Raw genomic sequence first — 26903 nt, 5'->3', positions numbered from 1 at the left:
GAGAGAGAGAGAGAGAGAGAGAGAGAGAGAGAGAGAGAGAGAGAGAGCTCTTATGTTATTTGCACATAGAATAAGATGCCTATATTTTCATTGTGGGAATGACACCTAACAAACACTTTAATGTCTTCTCATGGTATCAGTATATTGTCCTGGACACTTCAAGCAGAGACTCATTTCAAGTAATGAAATTATATTGCTTTTACCTTTGCCAGTGGAGATGAGATGACTGCCATCTGCACAGAAATTCCCACAAGTCACAGTGTGTGGCTAAATTCAGTGGTGCCAGCTGGAGCTTGTTCTTAGGGCATAATAATCTTAATATCATAATACTTCTTTTGATGGGCAAATGATGCTATAGCAGCTATCAACCTTCCCCTGGTGGTCCAAGACCTGACAATATTTCTACTTCCCTGACCATTGCTGGATAAACAAATTACCAGAATGAAAATTCCTGGCCACTGCTGCCAATATCGCATGCCAATTTACCCCAGCAAAGTGTAGGATTATGGGTACTGTTTATTAATTGTTGGTACAAAGTGCTTTACCCTTTGAACCAGAACTGGACTGTTGCAATAAGCTGAGCAGGAGAGGAGTGTCTCCTTAAGGCTTATTTCATGAATAATGCAGGAGAGTTGATTCCTTCTTTGCCCGAAAGAGGCAGGAAAGAATTCAACTGTTAAGAAGAAAGCAGCAGAATCAAAGAGGTCAATTAATTCGAGTCTTCTCTTTAAATGGCCTCAAATAACCCAGGTGTGACGTGATTCCAATGAGTCCTCAATTTGTTTGTGATCTTGTCTCCCTTTCTTCTTTATCCCCTGCAGTTGAAACACAGGAAGGCATGAGCTGAAATTCCTCCTCAGTCAATTACTATCTGTGTGTCTCTGGGCAAATTAACTTCTCTGAACCTCAGTTTCCCAATCATTAAAGAAAAATACCAACAATAGCTATCATTTATATAGTGCCTACTATGTTCCAGGCACATGCTAAGTGCTTTACAATTCTCTCATTTGATTCTCATAACAACCCTGTGAGGTAGATACTATCATTGTTCCACTTTTACAAATGAGAAAACTGAGTCAAATAATGGATAAGTGGATAATGTCACAGAACCAGTGTCTGAGGCCATATTTAAAAGCAGGTCTTACTGACTGTAGGCCTGGTGCTTTCTCCACTGTGCCATCTAACTTTGATCTTCTTGCTGAGGATCAAAGGAAAAGGTATAGAAAATATTTTGTACTACCTAAACCAATCTACATATTCAGTGCCATACCAATGAAACTACCAAAAGTTATTTATAGAGCTAGAAAAAGTAATAACAAGATTCATTTGGAAGAACAAAAGATCCAGAATATCAAGGGAACTAATGAAAAAAAAAATGCAGGGGAAGGTAACCTAGTGATTCCAGATTTTAAATTGTATTATAAAGCAGCAATCATCAAAACTACTTGGTATTGGCTAAGAAATAGAGTGGTGAATCAGTGGAATTGAATAGGTATGCAAAACACAGTAGTCAATGACTATACTACTCTACTATTTGATAAACCCAAACACCCCAGGTTCTGGGATAAGAACTCACTCTTTGAAAAAAACTGCTGGGAAAACTGGAAAAGAGTATGGCAGAAACTAGGCATAGACCAAAATCTCACATCATATACCAAAATTAAGTCAAAATGGGTTCATGATTTAGATATAAAGGCTGAGACTGTAAGCAAACTAGGAGAGCAAGGAATAGTTTACCTATCAGATTTATGGAGAACAGAAGAATTCATGACCAAACAGAAGATAGAGAACATTACAAAATGCAAAATGCATAACTTTGATTACATTAAATTGAAAAGTTTTTGCACAAACAAAGCCAATGTAACCAAGATTAGAAGGAAAATAGAAAATTGGGAAATAATTTTTACAACCAGTGTCTCTGATAAGGGCCTCATATCTAAAATATATAGAGAATTAAGTCAAATTTATAAGAATACAAGCCATTCCCCAATAGATAAATGGTCAAAGGATATGAACAGGCAGTTCTCAGATGAAGAAAGTAAAGCCATCTATAGTCATATGAAAAAATGCTCTAAATCACTATTGATTAGAGAAATGCAAATCAAAACAACTCTGAGGTACCACATCATAACTATCAAATTGGCCAACATGACAAAACAGGAAAATGATGAATGTTGGGGGAAAATTGGAACACTAATGCATTGTTGGTAGAGTTGTGAAATGATCCAACTATTTTGGAGAACAATTTGGAACTATGCCTAAAGAGCTATAAAAATGTGCATACCCTTTGACCCAGCAATAGCACTTCTAGGGCTGTATCCTAAAGCAATCATATAAATGGGAAAAGGACCCGCATGTAGAAAAATATTTAGAGTAGCTCTTTTTGTCCTGGAAAAGAGTTGGAAATTGAGGGAATGCCCATCAATTAGGGAATAACTGAACAAGTTGCAGTATATGAATATAATGGAATACTATTGTGCTATAAGAAATGATGAGCAGGCAGACTTCAGAAAAACCTGGAAAGACTTATATGGACTGATGCTGAGTGAAGTGAGCAGAACCAGGAGAACATTGTACACAGTAACAGCCATGTTGTGCAATGACTAACATGGATAGATTTAGCCCTTCTTAGCAATGCAAGGATCTAAGACATCTCCAAAGGCCTCGTGATGGAAAATGCTATCCACATTCAAAGAAAGAACTATGGAGTTTGAATGCAGATCAAAGCATACTATTTGTTATTTTTTCTTCTGTTTCGTGTTGTTTCCTCTTTCTGATGGTTCCTCCTATTGGTTCTAATTCTTCCTTACAACATCACTAATGTGAAAATATGTTTAATAGGAATATATATGTATAGCTTACATCAGATTGTGTGCCATCCTGGGGGTGGGGAGGGAGAGGGAGTAAAATTTAAAACTCAAAAGCTTATGGAAGTGATTGTTGATAAATCAAACTAAATTAATAAAAAAACACTTTGTAAACCTTCAAGCACTATAAAAATGAAACTGGGGGCCTAGCCATGAGTTGTTGGACTATGCTTACTCACCACACTTTATATGCAGCCCTGCTGGTTTCAACTCCACTGCCTCATGTTGGGTACTTCTGCTGGTCACTCCCTCCATCCACCTTTTCCAATTGCTTTTTTGTGTTATCTTCCTATTAGATTGTAAGCTCCTTGAGGGCAGGAATTCTCCTATTTATTTCCTCAAAACTAGGTGACTGACATAGTAGGTACTTCATAAGTGTTTACTGTAATGTAGTGTATGCATCCTTGGTGAGGCTGCTTCTGGAAATGCCCAGTAACTTGGAGTGAAGGGGCTCACCTACTCTCCACTCTAGAGTGTGTATGGGAATTCTATTTCTATTTATCAACCTCCTGTGTGCCTTTTCAATTGGCAGCTGAGGCAGAAATGGGTGTATGCACAAAAAGCAGGCCTCTTTCTTGGTTAGGGATGTTCTTTAGAAGAGGCAAAGACCATACATGCCTTGGTAAGCTTCTAGATAAGAAGAGAACACTATCTCTAATGTCCTATTCTCCTGGTTATTGTTGTTACTCCTATCCCTCTGTGTCCATGCTTTCAAATTAATGGAATTTGAGTGAAGTTTGGGATTCCAAGGTCCAGTACAAAGAAACATGGAGCACAACTAAACAATCAGCAGAAGAATGTAAAAGAAAGTACTTCTACTGACAGGAAGTATTCAAAATAAGGTATAGGCAGAAGCCATGGGGGGAGGAAAAAAAAAAAGGTTTCCTGGGTAGAATTGGGCATGTTAAAGATGATAAAAGCTAGTGGGTTTTTATAGGTTTTTTATCTTTGCTTAAGCTGAACCTGGCATGGGGAAGTGAATGAAGAGCCTGGAACTGTGGATTGCTGCTTATTCATGCCAAGGGGCAATGGAGGCTGGTTGATATTCAAAACCCCAGTAGTGAGAAAGGGGTTTTAGGCCATTATTTCCTGACTTACTTTGAGAAGGATTGATTCAAGGGACTTGATGTACTCCAGTGTTTTTTTGTTTAGCAGAATGGAAAGGCATCTTAACTCCTTACACTGCCTTAAGTGAAAAGGGGTATTTAGATAGAACGAGGCTGAGACCTTGGGCAATGTGAAATGTGAGTAGACTCACCAGAGGTTAGGGACTGAGGTCATGCCAAAGTTTACCACCACAGTATCCTTATGGAGGGAGTAACCTGAGGGGTCCAGTGTAGCAGGAAAGAGAGCCAGCACCCTTTGTTGGGAGCTATCTGTTCATTGTTGTTGTTCATTCATCATAGCACACTAGGTACTTCTGTCCTCTACTAATCTGTCAAAGTCTATCTAAGTCCATGTTTGTTGCTTTCATGACACCTCATGCTCTGCTGTCTCTTTTCCCTTTTGCTTTCAATCTTCTCAACATCAGGGTCTTCACATAATGAGAAGATGGGAGCTATTGGAAAAGACCCAGTGAATAGCCTGAATTAATTTCTTGAAGTATTGACTGCTTTGATCTCCTTGCTATTCAAGAGACTCCAAAAGTCTTCTTCAGCCTTATAATTTGAAATGATCAATTCTGTGGCATTCAGCTTTCTTTATAGTCCAACTCACAGTCATACATTACTATTGGAAAAACTGTAGCTTTAACTATACAGATCTTTGTTGGAAAGGTGATGTCTCTGCTTTTTGGCATGCAATCCAGATTTGTCATAGCTTTCCTTCCAAGGAGCAAGCATCTTTTAATTTCATGGCTGTACTCACCATCTGCAGTGATCTTCAAGTGTAAGAATATTAAATCTGACACTACTTCCATTTCTTCTCCCTCTGTTTGCCAAGAAGTGCTGGAACCAGTTGCCAAGATCTTAGCTTTTTTATGATATGCTTCAAGCCAGCTTTTCCACTCTCTTCTTTCACCCTCATCAAGAAGCTGCTTAATTCTTCTTCATTTTCTTCCATCAGAGTGGTATCATCTGCATATCTGAATCTTTTGGTACCTTTCCAGAAGCCTTAATTCTAGCTTTGGATTCATCCAGCCTGGAATTTTGCATGATGTACTCTGCATTTAGATAAGTAAATAAGGTGACAACATACAGCCTTGTTGTACTCATTTTCCAATCTTAAACCAATCAGTTGTTCTATATTCAGTTTCAATTGTTGCTTCTTGGCCCACATACAGGTTCCTCAGGAGACAAGTAATGTGATCTGGTACTCTACTCTCTTTGAGGAGTTGCCACATTTTGTTTTGATCCACAGGAAGGCTTTACTGTAGTTAATGAAACAGAAGTAGATTTTTTTTTCCTGGAACTCCCTTGCATTCTCCATAATACAGCAAATATTGGCAATTTGGTCTCTAGTTCCTCTGCCTCTTTGAAAACCAGTCTGCTCTTCTAATAATTCTCGGTTCATATATTGCTGAAGCCTAGCTTGCAGAATCTTAATAATAACCTTGCTGGCATGTGAAATGAGCACAAATGGTTCAGTAATTTGAACGTTCCTTGGCATTGGCCTTCTTTAGGATTGGGGCATAAACTGATCTTTTCCAATCCAGTGGCCACTGTTGAGTTTTCCAAATTTGCGGTGTATTGAGTGCAACACTTTAACAGCATCATTTTTTTAGGATTTTAAACAGCCCCGCTGGAATTCCATCACCTCTACCTTCCTTACTGCTAGCAATGCTTCATAGGACCCACTTGATTTCATTCTCCAGGATGTGTAGCTCTAGATCAATAACTTTACCATCATAGTTTTCTGTGATGTTAAGATCTTTCTTGTATAGTTTTTCTGTGTATTTTTGCCACCTCTTCTTAATCTCTTCTACTTCTGCTCAGTCCCTGCCATTTTTGTCTTTTATCATGCCCATTTTTGCATGAAAAGTTTCCTTAATATCTTGAATTTTCTTTTATACTCCAAGGCTGAATTTACCTGTTATTCCAATGATCTTTTGATTTTCTACTTTAGCATTCTAATCACCAAGATGGATGTGATGTTTTTTATGTTATTTCTAGAAGATATTGTAGGTCTTCATAGAAATGATCAATTTTGGCCTCTTCAGCATCAGTACCTAGAACATAGGCTTGTATTATTGTAATGTTGAACAGTTTGCCTTGGATTCAAATAGATAGCACTCTGTCATTTTTTAAGATTATATCCCAGTGACTGTTTTTTTTCATGTTTTTTTATTGACTGTGAAGGGGGTACCCAATTTCTTCTAAGGGATTCTTGTCCGCAGTATCATATGTAGTGATCACCTGAATTAAATTCACCCACTTCTATCCATTTAAGTTTACTCACACCCAAGATGTTGATGTTTATTCTTTCCTTCTACTGTTTGATCACATCCAGCTTACCTTGGTTCATAGATCTTACATTCCAGGGTCCTATGCAATGTTGATGTTTACAAAATTGGACTTTCTCCTTTTGTCACCAGACACATCTGCACCTGAGATTCCTTTCAGCTTTGGCCTAGTGGCTTCATTAGTACTGGAGTTGCTTATGGTCATCCCCTACTCTTCCCCAGTAGAGTACTGGACACCTTCCAACTTTAGGAGTTCATCTTCTGATGTCATCTCTTTTATCATTTTAGTACTGTCCATGGGTTTGTTTTTGGCAAAGATATTGAAGTGTTTGTAATTTCCTTCTTCAGTGGATCACCTTTTGTCAGAACTCTGCACTATGACCTGTCTGTCTTGGGTAACCTTGCTCATAATTTCATTATGCTACAAGCACCTCTGCCAGAACAAGGCAGTGATCCAAATGAGGCACTTGTTCATTATCTATGGAATATTTAAAAGTGAACTTGTGGCAAATGCTTTGTAGATACTGCTTTAATATTGAGCCCACTATCGCTATTGAAGCAGCTGGGTGACTTAGTGGATAGAGCAGAGCACTGGGTATAGAGTCAAAAAGACCTGTGTTTGAATCCAATTTCAAATAGTGACTAGCTATATGACCTAGGAAAGTTATTTAACCTCTGTTTACACCTGTTTTCTCAACTGTGAAATGAAAAAAATAATATCATCCACCTCTACTCAAATGGTTGCTGTGAGGACCAAATAAGATGATATTTGTAAAGCACTTAACACAGTGTCTAGTACATAGTAACCTCTATATAAATGCTTATTCCTTTCCCCTACCATTAACTGAGACAGCAAAGGATGTTGTGTGCCTCTAGGTTTGGGGGAAAATTGTTTTTATTTCTCACCATATCTTCTCCAAAAATATCCCTTTGTAAAAGCTATTTGTTAATTGTATAAATGAATCTGGAGCCTTAATCACTGTAGGGCATTGATGATATAAGGGCAATATTGACTACAGCTGACAATTGATACTGGACACAACACAATGGAGAGAAAAAGAAAGAGATTTTGCACTCCATCCCTGCATTTCCCAATAGCTTGCCAGGATCAGAGCGTGGGTTAATTGAAATTCCCTCTAACCTTCTCATAGTTCATAAATCACTGTCTTTTGTTTTGGAAATTCATAAAAGATTTTGTAGCTCATATTCATTGTCTGGAATGATGTGATTGTGTTCAAGGCAATTGGTGTAGAGAGAAAAAAAATCTGCCCCTCATCTCAGGAGACCCAATTTCTAGTCTTGGTTCTGCTCCTAGTTATTGAGGCCCTAGTAAATCATTTGGCCTCTCAGGCTTCACTTTATTCATAGCATTGTTGAGCTAGGTCAGAGGCACTTAAATTGAAATCCATAAAGATGATGGTGGTATCCAGGGATGGATTTCAGGGAGTCTGCTGACTTGTATTGAAAAACATTACATCTTGATTTCCACTAAGTTTTCATTAGAATGTAGTATTTCCTTCCATTGTGAATATCGGCAGCACAACATTCTTTCTAAGGAGTCCAAAATTTTGCCAAAGGGATCTGTGACCCCAAAATGGATAAGAACCTGTAGACTAAATAATCTCTAAGTCCCATTTAAGCTCTAACAGTCTAAGGTCCATTCTGGCTTTGAGGTAGTGTGTTCTATGACCCTGGACATAGATGACATTCTATGTCCTACAATTTAAGGTCTCTTCCAGCTCTGACATTCTATGTTCTGTTATTTGATTTTGTATTCTGATGCTCTTGCTTACTGTAAGTGTGAGACTTAGGGTAATTACAGAATGATAGAAATTTCAATCTAGTCCAATAAACTTTAATTAAGCACCTACTATTTGCTGTCTGGGATACAATCTATCCCTTCCCTCAAGGAGTATAGCAAAACACAAAAGGGGGGTAACCAGCATGATCATTTTGTTGTATGGAGTTAAAATTAGGAAGAACAGCAGATACAAAGTGGAGAGGAATGATAATCTAATTCCCCCCTTAGTGTGTCACAATATGTAATGTGAGCCATCCTAATTTTTTCTTTTTTGCTTTTCTGGTGAGGCAATCGGGGTTAAGTGACTTGCCCAGGGTCACACAGCTAGCTAATTGTCAAGTGCCTGAGGCCAAATTTGAACTCAGGTCCTCCTGACTCCAAGGCTGGAGTTCTATTCACTGTGCTACCTAGCTGCTCCAAGTGTTAAGGTATAAGGGAAACACCAAAGGAGTTGAAGTAATGCAAGACCTGAATTTGAACAATACCTCTAATGCTGACTCACTTTTTGATCTCTATGAACATCATTTTCCACTTTTGCAAAATGGAAGGGGGAGAGATAATAGTACTTTTAGTGTTGAGCATCAAATTCAATGATGTATGTTAAGTACAATACAAATCTTAAAGCTGACATAAATAATAGCTATAAATGTTTGGCACTTAATTATTCCTTAATTGCTCCCAGTATATAAGTCTTTTCTCCTATCTAGACCTTAAGCTCCATGTAAGCTCCTATAGGAGGTGAGCTCTTTAAGGTCTTGGACTGTTCCCAGTGCTTGGTCTACTACTTGTCCTTTATTTTGGCTTATTCGTTTTGTTTTAAATAGTTTTTAATTTAAAAAAAAAAGAAAAAAAAAAAGCTTTGACACTGTCCTGCTGTCAGGAAATGCAAGGATAAGAAGTCAAATTTCTTTCCTGATGTTATCTTTACCTGTCTGAATGAAAGATGAAGAGGGCTATTTTCTTCAAAATGTAATGACCATATTAACCTACCACTACACTGAAGTACCTCTTTATAAGAGTCATGGATTTATGGAAATGTCCAGATGAGAATGGTGATGATGATATAAGAGCAACAACTCATATTTATGTAGCTATTAGAAGAATGCCAGTCCTTATCCCGACTTCCATTATCATTAGTGTGCTAGGGTGCAGACCTCTGGCAGCTTCAGTTAACTTTGCCCCAAGGTGGATTGATGTGAAACCAGCTGTGGGCCCTTTAGGTAACAAGACAATTTAAGCACAGTTTAGGCATTTAAGGATGAGCTCCTGAAACCACAGGGAACCTCCTAGTCAGTTGCTTTTAACTTTCTTGCTCACTAGTTTTTGTTTGATATGGTGTTTCTGAACTGCTTTCCAACTACCTTGGGACCCACTTTTATTTTTTTTTAATTTTATCATGTTTTATTTTATTTATTAATGATATATCCATTCATTTGCTTAATAATAATATTTTATCAAAGCAATGTGATTGAATGCTTTTTTTTTAAATCTTGGTTTAAACACTTTGAGATATAGCTATTCAAAGTACAATTCCAAATTCATTTTTTAAAATTTGTTTATTTTTAGTTTTGAACATTTTTTCCATAAGATTCTGAGTTTCAGATTTTCACCCCATCTCACCCTTCCCCCCACCCCAAGATGGCATGCATTCTGAATACCCCCTTCTCCTAATCTGCCCTCCCTTTTAATTCTCCCCCCCCTTCTCTTATCCCCTTCCCCTTCAATTTTCCTGTAGGGCAGGATAGATTTCTATACCCCATTTCCTGTATATCTTATTTCCCAGTTGCATGTGAAAACAATTTTTTTAACTTTTGTTTTTAAAACTTTGGGTTACACATTTTCTCCCTTCCTCTCTCCCCATCCACCCTCTTTGAGAAGAAAGCAACTCAATACAGATATACATGTGTAGTCATGAAAAACACTTCCGTAGTAGGCATGTTGTGAAAAACTAAGTATATTTCCCTTAATCCTACCCCACTCCCAATTTATTCTATTCTCTCTTTTGACCCTGTCCCTCCTCAGAAGAGTTTGCTTCTGATTACCCCCTCCTCCAATCTGCCCTCCTATCTATCATCCTCCTGCTCTCTTGTTCCCTTCCATTCCTATTTTCTGTAGGGTAAGATAGATTTCCATACCCAATTGAGTGTGTATGTTATTCCCTCCTTAAGCCAGATCTGATGAAAATAAGATTCAGTCATTCTCTCTCACCTTCCCCCATTTCCCCTACATTGTAAAAGCGTTTCCTTTTCTGTTTTTTTGTGAGATAATTTACCCCTTTCTACCTCTCCCTTTCTCCTTCTCCCAGTATAATCCTCTCTCACCCCTTAATTTTATTGTCCAGATATCACTGCTTCATCTTCAACTCACCCTATGCCCTCTATCTATCTATCTATCTATCTATCTATCTATCTATCTATCTATCTATCTATCTATCTATACATATATATTTTTTCCTCCAGCTACCCTAATAATGACAAAGGTCTCATGAGTTACAAATATCATTTTTCCATGCAGGAATGTAAACAGTTCAACCTTAATAAGTCTCTTATAATTTTTCTTTCCTGTGTACCTCTTCGTGTTTCACTTGAGTCTTGTATTTGAAAGTCAAATTTTCTATTCAGCTCTGGTCTTTTCATCAAGAATGCTTGAAAGTTCTCTATTTCACTGAATGACCATTTTTTCCCCTGAAGGATTATACTCAGTTTTGCTGGGTAGGTGATTCTTAGTTGTAATCCAATCTCCTTTGCTCTCCGGAATATTCTATTCCATGCCCTGCAGTCCCTTAATGTAGAAGCAGCTAAATCTTTTGTTAGCCTGATTGTGTTTCCACAATACTTGAATTGTTTCTGGCTGCTTGCAATATTTTCTCCTTGATCTGGGAACTCTGGAATTTGGCTACAATATTCCTAGGAGTTTTCCTTTGGGGATCTCTTTCAGGAGGAGATTGGTGGATTCTTTCAATTTCTATTTTGCCCTCTGGTTCTAAAATACCAGAGCAGTTTTCTTTGGTAATTTCTTGAAAGATGATGTCTAGGCTCTTTTTTTGATCATGGCTTTCAGATAGTCCAATAATTTTTGAATTCTCTCTCCTGCATCTATTTTCCAGATCAGTTGTTTTTCCAATGAGATATTTCACATTGTTTTCTTTTTTTTCCTCATTCTTTTGGACTTGTTTTATAGTGTCTTGATTTCTCATAAAGTCACTAGCTTCCAATTGCTCTATTCTACTTTTTAAGGAAGTATTTTCTTCAGAAAGCTTTTGGATTTCCTTTTCTGTTTGGCCAATTCTGCTTTTTAAGGCATTCTTCTTCTCCCTATTGGCTTTTTGGACCTCTTTTGCCATTTGGGTTAGGCTATTTTTCAAGGTATTATTTTCTTCAGTATTTTTTGGGTCTCCTTTAGCAAGCTGTTGACTTGTTTTTCATGAATTTCTTACATCACTCTCATTTCTTTTCCCAGTTTTTCCTCTACTTTTCTTACTTGCTTCTGAAAATTCTTGTTGAGCTCTTCCATAGCCTGGGACCAATTCATATTTTTCTTGGAACCTTTGGATGTAGGAGCTTTGACTTTGTTGTCTTCTTCTGGTTGAATGTTTCCATCTTCTTTGTCACCAAAGTAAGATTCTATGGTCTGACTTTTTTTTTTGCAAGATTTGCTCATGAACCCTCCAATTACTTGAGTTATAAACTCTTTGTTAAGGTAGGGGTCTGCTTCCAGTGTGGAGAATGTACTGTCCCAAGCTTCAAGGGTTTTGTTCAGTTGTTTTTAGAGATACTTCTAGGGACCTATAAATTTTCAGTTCTTCTAAGGTGCTATGATCAAGGGTGAGGTGTTTACTCCTTTCCTGGTGTGTGCTCTGGTCTATGAGTGATCACAAGCACTCTTTTCTGTCTTGAACTGTGAGGAGGATTTTCTGTCCACCACCACTAGAAGCTCCACTATGCCAGCACTCCTCCTCATTCCAGGACCGCCACTCAAAACTGTGACCCAGATCCAAAGATGGGCAAAACAAGAGTATCCTACCTCAGCACCAGCAAAGAGATTCCTACAATCCCCCTCTGATCAGCTACTAGAATTCCTCTCAGTCTGTGAGCCTGAAGCCCTGGAAGCAACTGTGGCCTACAGCCGCACGTGGGGACTAGAGCTGGGACAGAGCTTCTCTCTCACTGCAGACATAGACTTTCCCTACTGACCTTTTAAGTTGTCTTTGGCATTTGTGGGTTGAAAAATCTGGAAACCGCCACAGCTGTCTGTGATTCAGTCCTCTGAGGGCTGCTCCAGGTTTGCTGAAGCCCATTCTGCCTATGCACCCTGGCCGCACTGCATTCCTCTCCCTGCCCGGCGTAATGTACCTTTCCAATCAACCATCCAGGTTGTCTTGGGCTGGAAATTGTTTCACTCTGTCTTTTTGTGGATTCTGCTGCTTTAGAATTTGTTTAGAGCCATTTTTTACATGTATTTGGAGGGGTTTGGGGGAGAACTCAAGCAAGTCACTGCTTTTACTCCACCATCTTGGCTCTGCCAGGACCCATTTTTACTTGAGGAAATTGGAATATATTTTAGTAAAACAATAAGGCTCTGAGTGATAGATTGTACCAGATGCCAAATCATTACTAGACTGTCCTGCAAGGTGATATCTTGGAGTCTAGGCTTTGAAGGACCCAGTAAGCTTGAATAGAGGCTTGGGACACATAAAAAGCCTTACTTCAAAGAGGTCCCAACTGACAAAACTACGGAGAGAAGATTGTTGAAACCTGGAAATGCTTAAATGATCCATCTGAAGCCCTATAGTGGATGACAAGTGACTTCCAAAGGAAGTGATCCTGAGGAGCCCAGGCAAAATGGATTTGAAGTAACTTTAGAATGTCTTCTGCAGTGTTTTTTTACTCCACCTGTACCTAAGGTATTACCTTGAATCATTGGCTTCTCAAATGCATTCTGAATGTGATCTGTTATGTTATGGGGGGGGTTATAGTATTAAAATGTAGAGATACTTCAAGGTTCTCCTCTATAGCTTCTTTCTCCTCAAAATCAGACTGGGAGGCACACTTGGCCTCCTTTGCTCTTTCCCCTTTTCTGATTATTCTTGTGTATTGCCCAGTGTGTTGTGTGTTGTGTGTTGTGTGTGTGTGTGTGTGTGTGTGTGTTTCTAGGCACATTGCCTCTAACCTGCCTGTTTTCAGTATAGCTGCCATAGTTGGTCAAATCTCTCATTTGCTTTTTTTTTTTAATATAATACCTACAGAGTGTGGTCTTGTAAAGCCAGCTGTGATGTCTCCATTTCCTAACCTCAGCCCAGGATCTCCTTGAGAAAAAATGAAATTAATGAACTGTCATCCTACTCAGGCCATTCATAGTGTTTCCTTCCCCTGACCAGGTTACTCCAGCGAAGGCTGGCAAGAACAACAACATGCTCATTGGAGAGAAAGGCAGATGGGCCTACTTAGAGTTTCTTTAGAATTGATAGAAGGGCACAGATGGACCCTACAAGTTTTTTTTTCCTCTTTTCATGCCATGACCCAAAACATAATTCCCATCTCTCCCTGCTCCATTTAGTTTTTAGGGACTTCCCCTAAAACCCATCACTTTATTGGTCTGGAGACTTTTCCATCAGGACAAGCTATGTGTGTGTATGTGTTCATTCCTTCAAGTGGGTCCTACCCTTTTTTTTTTTGATTCTATAGCAGTACTTGCCTGAAGCAAACAGGTAGTTTATCTTTCCTCCCCCTTTCATCCTCTGAGTGAGTGTCTCTGCACGTCTGAGTGTCTCTGGGCATCTGAGCATCTCTCTGTGTGCCTGATAGGTGGCTGTCTCTGCTTGTGTGTCTCTGCCTGTCTGAGTGTCTGTCTCTCCATCTCTTTCATTTTTTTCCATCTTCTGGCTGCCCTATTTACACACTGTACATGTTCTTCAGATGTCCGTCTTTTCTAAATTTTATACTTATTCTTCTCTCATTTAAAATGTCATTTTATAGGATGTCAGATCTGGAAAAGATATTAGGAATCACAAAGTCATGAGACAGAATTTAGTGGGAACTTATTTAGTCCAACTCTTCCATTTTTCACTTGAGAAAATGGATGCCCAGGGAAGCTAAGTCAAGAGGGAGAACATTACAAGCATGGAGGACAGACAGCACAAAAGTATAGAAATGGGAGTTAGAGCATTGTTAAGCAGCAAGTAGACCCATATGGCTGGGAGGTCTTTCTGCAGAAGAAAATGGAAGAGGTAGGAATGGTCCAGGTAGAAGAATTTTCATGTCAAATAGAGAAAGTTACATATTTGATTCTAAAAGTAATATGCATTCACTGGAGTTTGAGTAAGGTAGATAGCTGGCATAATGGGTAGAGTACCAGGCTGGGAATTGGGAAGACTACTCTTCATGAGTTCAAATCTAGCCACAGATACTTACTAGCTGTGTGACTCTGGGCAAGTCACTTAACACTTTCTCAGTTTCCCTATCTGTAAAATGAGCTAGAGCTGGAAATGGCAAACTAATCCAGTATCTTTGCCAAGAAAACCTCAAAAGGGGTCATTAGGAGTCAGACGTGACTGAAACCATTGAACCACAAAGAGTTTGGGAGAAGGGTGATGAACTGGTCATACTCGGTAACTCCGATGGAGTGAGTGTGTTGGTAACTCTGTTGGAGTGAGTGTGTTGGTAACTCACTTGGAGTGTGTTGGTAACTCACTTGGAGTGAGTGTGTTGGCAACTCACTTGGAGTGAGAGTGTTGGTAACTCACTTGGAGTGAGTATGTTGGTAACTCCGATGGAGTGAGTGTGTAGGCAACTCACTTGCAGTGAGTGTGTTGGTAACTCTGATGGAGTGAGTGTGTTGGTAACTCTGTTGGAGTGAGTGTGTTGGGAGTTTGAGACAAGGAGGCACAAACAGGCTGTTGCAGTAGTCCAGGTGAGAGATGGTAAGGGTGTGAACTAAGCAGTTTGTGATGTGGTTCTGGAGCTCAAGGGATTGACAAGAGTAGGATGTTTTGAGAATCCCTTACAAGATGATCATTGAGCCTATGGGATCTCATACAGTGATTAAAAGACAGTGCAAAGAAAATAGGATAGAGCCCGGGATAGTCCTCTGGGGGTATATCCACAGTTAAAAGTTGTAATGTAGTGATAACCCAGTATAAGAAACTGAGAAAGAGTTAAAACCAAGGAATGGTGGTGACCCTAAATCCTAGAATGTAATGCATGTCAATGAGGAAAGAGTGGTCAAGCAAGCTATAAAACATAATGGTTAACATTTTTTTTTTATTTTTTTAAATTTTTTAAATTTTTTGTTAATTTATTTTGATTTATCAATAATCACTTCCATATGCTTTTGAGTTTAAAATTTTTCTCCCCCTTCCTCCCCACCACCCTCCCCAAGACAGCGCATAATCTGATATGTGCTATACATTTACATTCATATTAAACATATTTTTCACATTAGTGATGTTGTAAGTAGAAATTAAAACCAATAATAGGAACCATCAGAAAGAGGAAACAAAACTCAACAGAAGAGAAAAAAATTAGCAATTCGGCTTCCATAGTTCTTTCTTTGGGTGTGGATAGCATTTTCCATCACAAGGCCTCTGGAGATGTCTTAGATCTTTGTGTTGCCAGAAAGGGTTAAGTTTATCAATATTAGTCATCCTGCAACGTGGCTATTATTGTGTACGACATTCTCTTGGTTCTGCTCACTTCACTCAGCATCAGACCATACAATTCTTTCCAGGTTTTTCTGAAGTCAACCTGTTCATCATTTCTTATGGCACCATAGTATTCTATCACATTCATATACCACAACTTGCTCAGCCATTCCCCAATTGATGGGTATCCTCTCAATTTCCAATTCTTTGCCACCACAAAAAGAGTTGCTATGAATATTTTTGTACATGTAGGTCCTTTTCCCGTTTCTGTGATCTCTTTGGGATATAGCCCTAGAAGTGCTATTGCTGGGTCAAAGGGTATGCCCATTTTTATAGTCCTTTGGACATAGTTCCAAATTGCTCTCCAAAATGGTTGGATCATTTTACAACTCCACCAACAATGCATTAGTGTTCCAATTTTCCCACATCTTCTCCAACATTTATCATTTTCCTGTTTTGTCATGTTGGCCATTCTGATAGGTGTGATGTGGTGCCTCAGAGTTGTTTCGATTTGCATTTCTCTAATCAATAATGATTTAGAGCATTTTTTATATGACTATAGATGGCTTTAATTTCTTCATCTGAGAACTGTCTGTTCATATCCTTTGATTTATCAATTGGAGAATGGCTTGTATTCTTATAAATTTGACTTAATTCTCTATATATTTTAGAAATGAGGCCCAGTGGTTAACATTTATAAAGCACTTATTATGTTCCAGGTACTATGATAAGTACTTTACAATTATTAACTCATCTGCTCCTCATGACAATCCTTTGGGGTAGGCAGTATTATTATCCCCATTTTACAGATGAGAAAATTGAGGCAAATGAAAGTTAAGTGACTTCCTTTGGGTCACACATCTAGTAAGTGTCTGAGGCCAAATTTGAACTTGACTTTCTGGACTCCAGGCATGGCATCTTATCCAACTGGGCCACCTAGCTGTCCCAGTTATATACTGACCCTAAAAGTCAAGAGAAATGAATATTTAGGAAAAAAACCCAATAGTATATTTGGCAATTAAGAGACAATTGGTGACTTAGGATACAGCAGCAGTTTAAATTGAGGGATAAGATCAGAAGCCACAAGGTAAAGAGTTAAGAAGGGAGAGAGAGAGGAGAAGTGGGGACAACAAACAGAGGCAGTTTTTTCAAGAAATTTGGTTTTTAAAAAGTAAGCAAAATGAAAATCTAGTGAGTTTGTATTTTGTTTTTAGGATAAATTAGACTTGGGCATGGTTTTTAAAAAACGAAGAATGAATCAGTGGATGGGGAATGATTCATAAGGGCATATATATATAGTTATATATATATATATGTAATTATATATAATATGGGCAATAGAAGGGATGATGGTAGAGTAATCTGATGGAGAAGGGAAGATGTGAGATCAAGAGTTCGTATAGAAGGCTTAATCATGGTGAGGGGAAGTCATCTTGTCACTGGAGAATGGAGTGAAGGAGGAGAGGAGACATTTGGACATAATGTTAGAATCATAGGGGAATGGTCTCAATTTTCTCAGTAAAGTATGAAACAAGGTCTTTGGGGTGAGGGGTTCTGAGAGAGGGGGCTAGTGTTGCTTGAATCCTTATCCCGAGGAAGTCACTAAGCTCTTTGAACCTTCAGCCATTTTTGTATACCTAGTATCCTAAGTTCTTTGGGTCTCTGTTTCCTTGCCTGTAAAATATGATTAATTTTCATACTTTGAGTTTGATGGTGTTGCTGTGGGAATCAAGCCTTGGTGTGTGGCCAGTGCCTTGTAGCTGGTAATTGTGCAAAGAACACTACAGTTGGTGTCCAGGAACTTGTGCTTGGTAAAAAGGGACTAACTGAACGTGTGGTCCTGGATAGGTCACTTCATTACTCCAAGACTATTCCCCCATCTGTGGTATTGCATTCCTTATTGCATGGGGAATCTATGTTGTGATAATAATAAGAATAATATTTATATAGCATTTACTAGAGGAGCCCAGTGTCGTGATTCAGCTTACCTAAGTAAGATATAGCAAAGTCATGACTGAAGCCTATGCCCTTTCATCTCCAGAACTAAGACTACTTTCGTTTCACTATTCTGCCTTTCAAAATGAGAAGCATCCCTAGTTATCAATATTGAAACTTGAATGTTATAATAAATTTAATAAATATATAATATAATATATATTATATATTATATTATATATAATATATAATTATATATTATTATATATAATATTATTATATTATATATAATACATATTATTATTATGATATATAATATATGATATTATATATAATATATATTATATTATATATCATATATATCATATTATATATAACATATATTATAATATATGTTATATATAATATGATATATATGATATGTAATATAATAAATATAATAAATAACTATTTAGTTATGACTGCTGAGACTGAAAAGATGGACATTTATAAAACTTTTTGATGAGTAGAAAGGAGTATGAAGGGCATTCCAAATGGGAAAACTATGTGAGCAAATGTATGGAAGTGAGATAGTGAAAGATATGTTTAGGAGACAGTAGACTGATTTGTGGGAACTAGAGGAAACAATTATTAGCCTTAGAGATAGATAAAGAAACAGACTTCCCTCCTCACCACAAAGAGAAAACAAGCTATATTGGACCAGAACCCACCATACTTTGTTAGATATGGTCTCTTTATTGGTTCTTTTCATTATTTTTTTTAGTTAATTGCTTTAGTAAGTAGAAAGTGTCTAAGAGTGAATATGAAATATAAACAAAAGGTGTCAAGTGAATTCAATTAATTTAAACTGTTCTGAAATAAAATAGATGGTTTATTCATGTGGAGTAGCCCAAGACAGTACTGAAAGTTAATAATAATTGCTACCTTTTACAAGCCACATCAAGGTTTACATAGTGATTTACATGTTTTAGTTCATTTAAGTCTCCCAACAATCCCTGGGACATGTTATTATTATCCTTGCTTTACAGATGAGGAAACTGAGGCAAACAAATTATGCAACTTGCCCAGGCAGCTAATAAGTTTCTCTGCCTATGGCAGGATTTTTATCCAGGTCTTCCTAAGTCCAGGTCCATTGCCCCATCCATTATACATCTTGCCTCTTCGGAATTGGAAAGAGCCTAGCACTGGAGTAGCAGCTGTGAAAACAGACAGAAATAAGAACACTCCTGCCATTTCTATTGTTTCCTTCCCAGGATGGAGCAGAGAATTGACATTGACTTTGCTAGCTCTGCCCATGTTTTTACCTGAGGCCTTTCACAGCAAATGACAAGATGGGCCCCAAAATAGAAATCAAAAGAGAGGCCTACGGAGCAAGCAGGGTGTTTCATTGTTAATTATATCCTCCTGAAAACAGTGACTGAGGACTTGTCAAAAGTTGTAGAAAGAAAAGAAGGAAGCGCGTGAATATGTGTGTTTTTTAGAGAGAGAGAATGAAGATGATTTAAAAAACATGTAACTTCCCCTATGGACATGACATGTTGCATGTAAGTCAGAATATTTCATGATGGGGACTGGAAGCTGTCTTGTCTAATGATGATATGGTGAAATGACAATTTGTACCTCAGTTTCTTCTCCCCTGTGGGCTGCCAAGGCTTTATGAGAATGGGAATGTTAGGGCTCCCAAAAGTAATCAGTCTGAGGGTACATGTGGCAGGATGGGAAGGCATGGCAGCAATAATTGCTCTCACTGATGGTGATAACTCATAACGCATCTCATTTAATAGAACTGGGTATGACTGGATTTTTTTTCTGTCATTCTATTCATGGCAGGGTAAGGACAAATCCTATAAAACTAGGAACAACCACTGCTTGTTGTGAATAACGAAAATGATGTTGAAACATGAGAGCAAAGTGCTTGTGCTTCAAGGATCTGTGATTTTGTCTTGAGGGGACTCTCTGCAATGATGGAGATCATGACCCTTTCCTCAAGAGATGGTCTCTGAGTGTTGCTGTGGTTGAGACATTCATCTCCTTGTGACCAAACATAGTTAGACGAATCCTAGAACAAACATAGTGTGTTACCAGGCTCATATTCTCAGAACCTTAACCTTTTCATTCTTAGTTTTGTCAGCTGTCACATGAGACGGTTGGACTAGATGGTCTCTGTGGGCCCTTCCAGTCAATGGTCTTTTGATTAGGAACCTTTCCAGGGGTTTCTCTACACTGGCATAGCCTTGAAGGTGCTTAAGTCGCCTCTACAAGTTATTGGTTAGAATTGTTGGAATCTGGGTCAGATCCAGTTATAAGAAAGGAATTGGAGTCCAGGTGAAAATTTCTTAGCATAACATTTGTCCCAGAATTCTCAGTAATAGTTGCGTTCTGTCTCTCTCCCCTAAATGTATGTGGTTGGAGAAACCCTTCTCATATCCTTCTCATAGAAGCCCATCCCCTTTCCAAAGAGAATTAGGGGAACTGGAGTGTCTATGTTTCATGAAAAACCTTTATTTGGGGAAGTGCTCTGCCCTTCCCTACCTCTTGAGGGTCCATTTCTTTTCTTTTCTTTTTTTTTCCTTTTTTTTTTTAAACTCCACAATAGTTTTCTTACGTACAGAATGTTCACTATAATGAAAGATCTTGGGGCCTGAATGTGAAAAGAATCATGATTGAGGTTTATAGACAGAGCAGGCCACAAAGGAGGACTCGAGGGCCATGTCATTGTCCTATATAATCTTGCCAAGTCAGCCAGTCAAGTCTCCTGGGATACGGGATCAGCTTCAAGGTGGATTCCTTCCATCCACGAAGGTCACGACTTCATGCTCCACAAAGAACAATATGCTCACCTCCGATGATCTGCTCCAATTGCATGTGAGTTGGCTGAAACCTTGCCCTTCCAGAAGGCCCTCTAGCTCCCGCTTGATTTTCCAGACCGCAGTAAACTCCATATACATCTGCACCAAGGACTCACCAGAGCAGATCTTCTCCAGCGCATCCTGCCCACTACTGATCCCACCCACTCCAATTACGGGAATTTTGCCTTCGGTGAGTGAGTACATCTCACTCATGGTCCAGGTCGCTAGGTCTTAAAGGGGCTTCCCACTCAGTCCTCCCACTTCAGATCTAAATGCACCCTGAAGACTGGCAGGACGACTGACAGTTGTGTTGGTGATTATCAACCCGTCGACGCCCAGCTGCTTGACCACACCGGCTATCTCCCTCTTGTCCTGGGCTGTGGGATTCGGGGTAGTTTTCACCAGCACCGCCGGCTGGTGTCCACCCTGCTAGGCGTCCCTCTCCTTCAGGACCCTGATCAGCAGCTGGCGCAATTCTTCCCCTGCAGATTCCTGGGGCCAGCAGTTTTGGGGCTGGAAACATTCCCCACCATCAAGTCTGCCCGAGGCCCTAACACTCGGACTCCTTCTGCTAAATCAACCGCAGCATCCGAGGAGCTCTTATTCTTTACCAAGTTTATTCCTAACAGCTTAGCCGGCTCTTGCTTCGGTGCCCTAACCTGCGGCCATTCCCCGGGGATTTCGCAATCTAAGGCCCGGGACCCCAACTTCCAGGATGCTGGAATCTGGGAGGGCTGAGCGGGGGAGGATTCCCGTGGAGATGCAGTCTGTGACTCAGCTCCGGGTCCACCAGCCTCTGAAGCATGGGCTTCAGGCACTGGGCATAGAGGTGCACATCCCCCACTGCATCAGGTGGGAGGTGATAATCAGTCCTCCACCTCCTAGGATCATCACTACCTTCTGGGGCTTCCTCAGCAGCAGCCTGCCACTGCGCGAAACCCCGCCCCTGGTTCCTGTGCTCATTGGCTGAGCCGGTGCGGTCTCCATCCAATTAGAAGAGGCGGCGCAAAGGAAACCCCTCCCCTCGAGGGCGGGAGACCAGAAGGCCTCACCAGGGCGTGGTTAACCCCACCTTCTTTTTACTGAGGAGGCCGCAGAGACCTGCAGAGTTTCCCCGGGCTTAGCAGGTCGGAAGTGGGGCTGAAGCCTCAGTCCGCTCACGCGCATTGGGGAAGGGCCCAGGGGGCGGGGGAAGGCCTAGGAAAGCCCCTCCTTCTTGGCGCGCTTTTGAAGGCCCATTTCTTAAACAACCCCAGTCACTGAATGGGCGCTGCCTCTTTCAGACCGAGACCTGGGAAAGACCTCGCTTAAAAAGGCTAAGGGCTCCCACAGCATCCGGAGCCATCGCCAGCCATCCTGCTCTCTATGTGGCCGATGGGCCCAGATGGCTGCGGAGGAGAAAGTGAGGCTGGTGACCTGCCCAGCCCTGCCTCACTTAAATCCAGTTCACTTGTGTGTCATGCCCCCCCCCTCCCCCACCTGATGTCCTGGGCCATCACACACAAATTTGCATACCATTCATGACTTTTCGTAGTTTATTTTTGGCATTGTGATGAAGTGTCATTATGACTTCAGTAGGAGAGCAAAACATGAAAAGTTGGGTTGCTAGAAGTTGGGAAGCATGAAGAAAATCTTTAAAGGGAGAGGGGAACATGTATTCACTACTGAATCTAAATTATATGGCTAGAAAGGCCATTTCACATCATCCAGTGAATATCTGAGTTTTGCAGTTAGAATAACAGGACTAGAGGCCCAAATTTGCCTTGATCTTCTGCCTTAAGCTGACTTTCTGTAGTATGGCATAGTGAAAATAACTGCATTTATTTTAGTCAGAATATTCAAGCCCCAATGTCTGTGTGACTTGACTCAAACTTCTCTTATCCTCATCTGAAAAATCAAGGATTGGCCTAGATGAGGTGTCAGACCTTTTGTGTATAGGCTGCATTACAGCCCTCAATACTCCCACGGCCATGGAATCAGATGAAATGTAAGCGATAAATGTTTAACAAAAGAAGTAAAAATCCAGTAGTACATAATGCTGACATGTAGTTTTCTAATTCCATATGCAGCCCATGAAGATCTTTATGTACTGTTTAGTGACCTGTTTCTATTTGCATTTGGCACCTCTGGCCTAGATGATTTCAAAGGTTTCTTCCAGCTATAAAATTTTTGACCATGTGAGTCTCCAGTCTTTTCTCTTATTACCATAGACCCACGATGTGGGAGATAGGGTGGGAGAGCTCTGTATTTAGAGACAAAGGGCCTGTGTTCAAATGCCAGCCCTGCCATTTAATGGCTTGGCCAAATGATGATTGCCAAATCATTAAACCTCTCTGGGCTGCAGTTTCCTCATCTGTAAAATGAATGGGTAGGATTAGATCCCTCTAAGTTCCCTTGTAGCTCTGCCTGTGTGAATGGAATGCTCAAAGCCTGGGCCAAACCACATGTACTTCCACAACTGGTCACAGTGAAGGGCATCAATGTAACTAGTTGGTTAATTTAGCAAGCTGAGAGTAGTGGATAGAAAGCTAGTTTTAGAATCAGAATGACATGAGTTTAAGTACTACGTCTGACTGTGTACTAGCTATGTGACAATATTAATGTCACTTAATTTTTGTCTTACAGAAAACTCTTTAAGACTTCTCAACTTATTTTTATTCCATGTGAAAAAAAATCCTAGTTATAGCTCTGTAGTTAGTATGCAAGATAGCTGAAAATAGGGAATGAAGTGGCATTTATAAAATGAGTGTATATACATGGATTGTTTAAATATATGCATGAGGTTTTTGGGTGGCACAGCTAGATAGATATTGAAATCTGACCCACTCCTTTCCAGAAGATGCTTTGATTTCTGCCTTAAAGAGAGCAGGGAAAAGGCCATTGTTTGAGGTTAACTACTTTTTTTATGTACCTGCAAGAGGGATATTGTTTAGAATTCTATCTCTCTGCCTTCTTTAAACATTGGTAACAGAGCAGTTTTAGAGATTTAAAACAAAAGCCACTTCTCCATTCTTACTATCAATTTTATTAATCTCACCTTTCATTTTTAGGACTTACAATTTAGTGTTTAATTGGGGATTTGTAATTCGTTCTTTTTCCATTTTTTTAAAATTGCATACCCAATTCATTAGTCTGTTCTTTCTCTATTTGATGTAAGCATTTAGAGAGATACATTTTCCTCTGATCAATGCTTTTGCTGATTCTATTGGGATATGTATAAATGTGTGTGTACACATACATACATACATGCATGCATATATATACACAAACATACATATGCGTGTGTGTTGACTTTTAAAATAAAATTTTCTAGCTCATAACTAGAGAAATCAAACTTTACCTCTATTCACTCTTAAGGAGGAAAGTAGCCCAAGCTTAGACTAACTAACTGGCTTGTTGCCTCTTCCCACCAAATATTCATTACACAAAAAGCCATTATAAAGGGTAAATAGTAAGTAAACCAATTTACGTAAGCTAATAATAAAGAGAAATTGTAAAAATTATTCAGATTAGAGTATATTGGGAAATGCACAATAGTGTATGAGCTCTTTTTTCACATTGTAAGCTTCATTGATATTTTATTGACATTTTCCGTTTCTTACATCACAATCTATCCCAGAGAGTCATCTTTGGGAGATGGTAAATAAGACATAAGATTTTTTATAGGAAAAAAGATTTCAACACAACTATTGGATCCATTGAAAAAGACCAGCCACACTTGCAGTATGTAACACCTGTAGCCTCCAATTTTTTTATGAAGGGGTAGGTTGGATGAGTCTTCTCATGTCTTTTCATTTGAGTCTTGTTTGTTTTTTATGATTTTATTACTTTGACTTTAGATTTTTTTTTTGTGTATTGCTCTTTACATTTGCATTGTTGTAGTTACTTTAGATGTTTTCTTGGCTCCATTTATCTTCATCAGTTCATATAAATCTTTTCACACTTTTCTGTATTCATCACACACAACATTTCTTACAACATTGGAATGAAATAATCCATTGCATTCATGTCCCACAATTTAGCCATTCCCCAATTGGCGGGTAGCTACTATGTTTCCAATTCTTAGCTATCACAAAAACAGTGCTGTCATAAATATTTTGGCATGTATGGGAGCTTTTTTTCTTATCAGTGGCTTCCTTGGGGTATAAGTTCAATAATAGAATCTCTAGTCCAAAAAGCCTAGACATTATAGTCACATTATTTGAATAATTCCAAATTGCTTTCCAAAACGTTTGTACCATTTCACATCTTCAACAACAATGCAATGTTGCTATCTCTCTATAATACCCCAACACTGACTATTGCCAATTTCCTGGGTGGGGGTGAAATATCAGGATTGTTTTTATTTGTATTTCTCTTATTAGTAATTTGAAGCTTTTTATCATGTAGTTGTGAATATTTTGCAGTTCTTTTGAGAATTGTTTGTTCATATTCTTTGATCATGGATCTATTGGGGGAATGACTGTTGTGTGTTTGTGTGTGTGCTTATATATGTGTGTGTACATATGTATGTATGCATATATATGCATATATATGCATACATACATACATATACACACGTATATATGTGTATGCCATAATGAAAAATGCTATTATCTCTTAAGAAATAAAGGGAAGGTGAGAGGTTGGAACACAGTAGGGAGACAATTTAAAGAAACTGACTTCAAAAAATAGAAATTTGTTAGAGTAAAATTAAGTCCTAACATGCATATACATATGCATATAAATTAAGTCCTAATATGCATATATGCATATAAATTAAGTCCTAATATGTGTACATGGTGGTAAAGGTCTTCAGTCAGAGGGCATCTAGTGGACAGAGGAACTGAAAAGGAGGGATAAGATGGGATGACAATTATATATATCGTAAGAAAGAAAGGAATAAGTGGTCAGGTATGACCTCTCACCATACAGCAACTTCTGTTACTACACGTCAGCTGAATCATGTGAGATGCTAAAGCTCCTGATATGTACTTTCAGAAACTTATTATCATTCTAATACCATAGAAGGTTAACTAACTAAGGAAGTGGTAGCAGGAGGTCATAAGTGGAATATGGATTCAGAGTTTGATGGGAAAAGAGGCAAGTCTCAGACCTCTTGCTATTGGTGCTGAGAGCTGCAAGCATGAGGGAGAATAAAGACAATCAAACATATACATCTTGGTGGGCACAGCATCCCCTTTGTCTTGGGGAGAATCATGTCCTACATGATCCTTACCTTTATTTTTAAAAGAAAAAAAATGAGAAAGAAAGCCAGGAAGAGTCCAGCTGGTCTCAGAGAAAACTTTTTTTGCCTGGAGAAAGGTTGTTGAAGGGGAATGCATTTTCTCCTCATGCTCTGAATTAATGGAGTTGCTCTTATTTTCTTAGACTTTCACTCTATATGGTAGAACAGAAAGTAAAATTTGGTTTAAAGTCTAGACAATCTTATTATTAAATAGAATTTAAGAGGAAGAAATGAGGGAACATTATTTCACTGATAAAGCCATTTATATGTGTAGTTATATCAGATAGGACAAGCCATAACCTTGAAATTTCCACAAGTATTTGAAGGGGTATCACATAGAAGAGAAAATGGACTTATTCTTCTTCTCTTTGGGTAGAGCCAAGAGCAATGAGTTAAAGATACCAACAAATGCTTTTACGCTTAAAGTGAGGAAAAACTGAACAATGAGAGCTCTCCAGAAGTGGAGAAGGCTATCTCCTGGAGTGTACATTTCCCCTCTTGAGATCTTCAAACAAAAGCTGAAAGAGCTGGTTGGACAGATTTACTGGTGGGTTACATTTCTGGGTGTAGGGGAGATTCTCATTTAGGTTTAGTATGAAAGTGATGGCCTGTGTGGTGCCTGAGGTTCTGTGATTGTGACAATGCATTTTTCTGTAGATTTCCCCACCCCCAAAGTGTGACAAAATATGAATGGCACAGGTCATAACTGTGGCTTTTCCTAAAACCTTAAAATAAATCATGGTTCTGAGCTGAGCAATAAGCATTCCTGCTTCATGGTATTTTGTTATTTAGGAAACATTTAATGAGTAAGGAAGCTGATGAGAATTGGGGAAGGGGCAGAATGAAGAGAACATTTGATAAAACTAAAATAAAGCTCTCTCTAAAGTGTTTAACAAGTTGAGTATGTTTGATGTTTAACTCTTAAGTCTCTTGGCCACATCATACCAAAGGTTTCTTTAAACCAAATCCCCAAATCCTACAAGTCCCTCCACATTTATTCTTGGTTTTGAGTTTCTTCTTGGGATAATACTGTCTTATTTAGGTCTATGATCGACAACTAAAGCTGCTGACCTTGACAGCGACTTAACAGTGCCACCACCTGTATTCATTCGAGGACCATGGCCACTCACTTTAAGTATTCATACTAAAATCTTGCCCAACAAACTGTTCCTGAGCATCTTAATT

At 39.0% G+C, this 26903-nt stretch overlaps 1 pseudogene; it reads right to left on the bottom strand.

The window, feature by feature from the left end:
* Positions 1-20478: 20478 nt before the first annotated feature.
* On the bottom strand, positions 20479-21836 carry LOC114036141 (annotated as a pseudogene).
* Positions 21837-26903: the final 5067 nt, after the last annotated feature.

The sequence above is a fragment of the Vombatus ursinus genome, unplaced genomic scaffold (assembly GCF_900497805.2).
Source record: "Vombatus ursinus unplaced genomic scaffold, bare-nosed wombat genome assembly UNPS02009770.1, whole genome shotgun sequence".
In the NCBI taxonomy this organism is placed as follows: Eukaryota; Metazoa; Chordata; class Mammalia; order Diprotodontia; family Vombatidae; genus Vombatus; species Vombatus ursinus.
The sequence above is the reverse complement of the archived record's forward strand: the minus strand, read 5'-3'. Positions and strand labels throughout refer to the sequence as shown.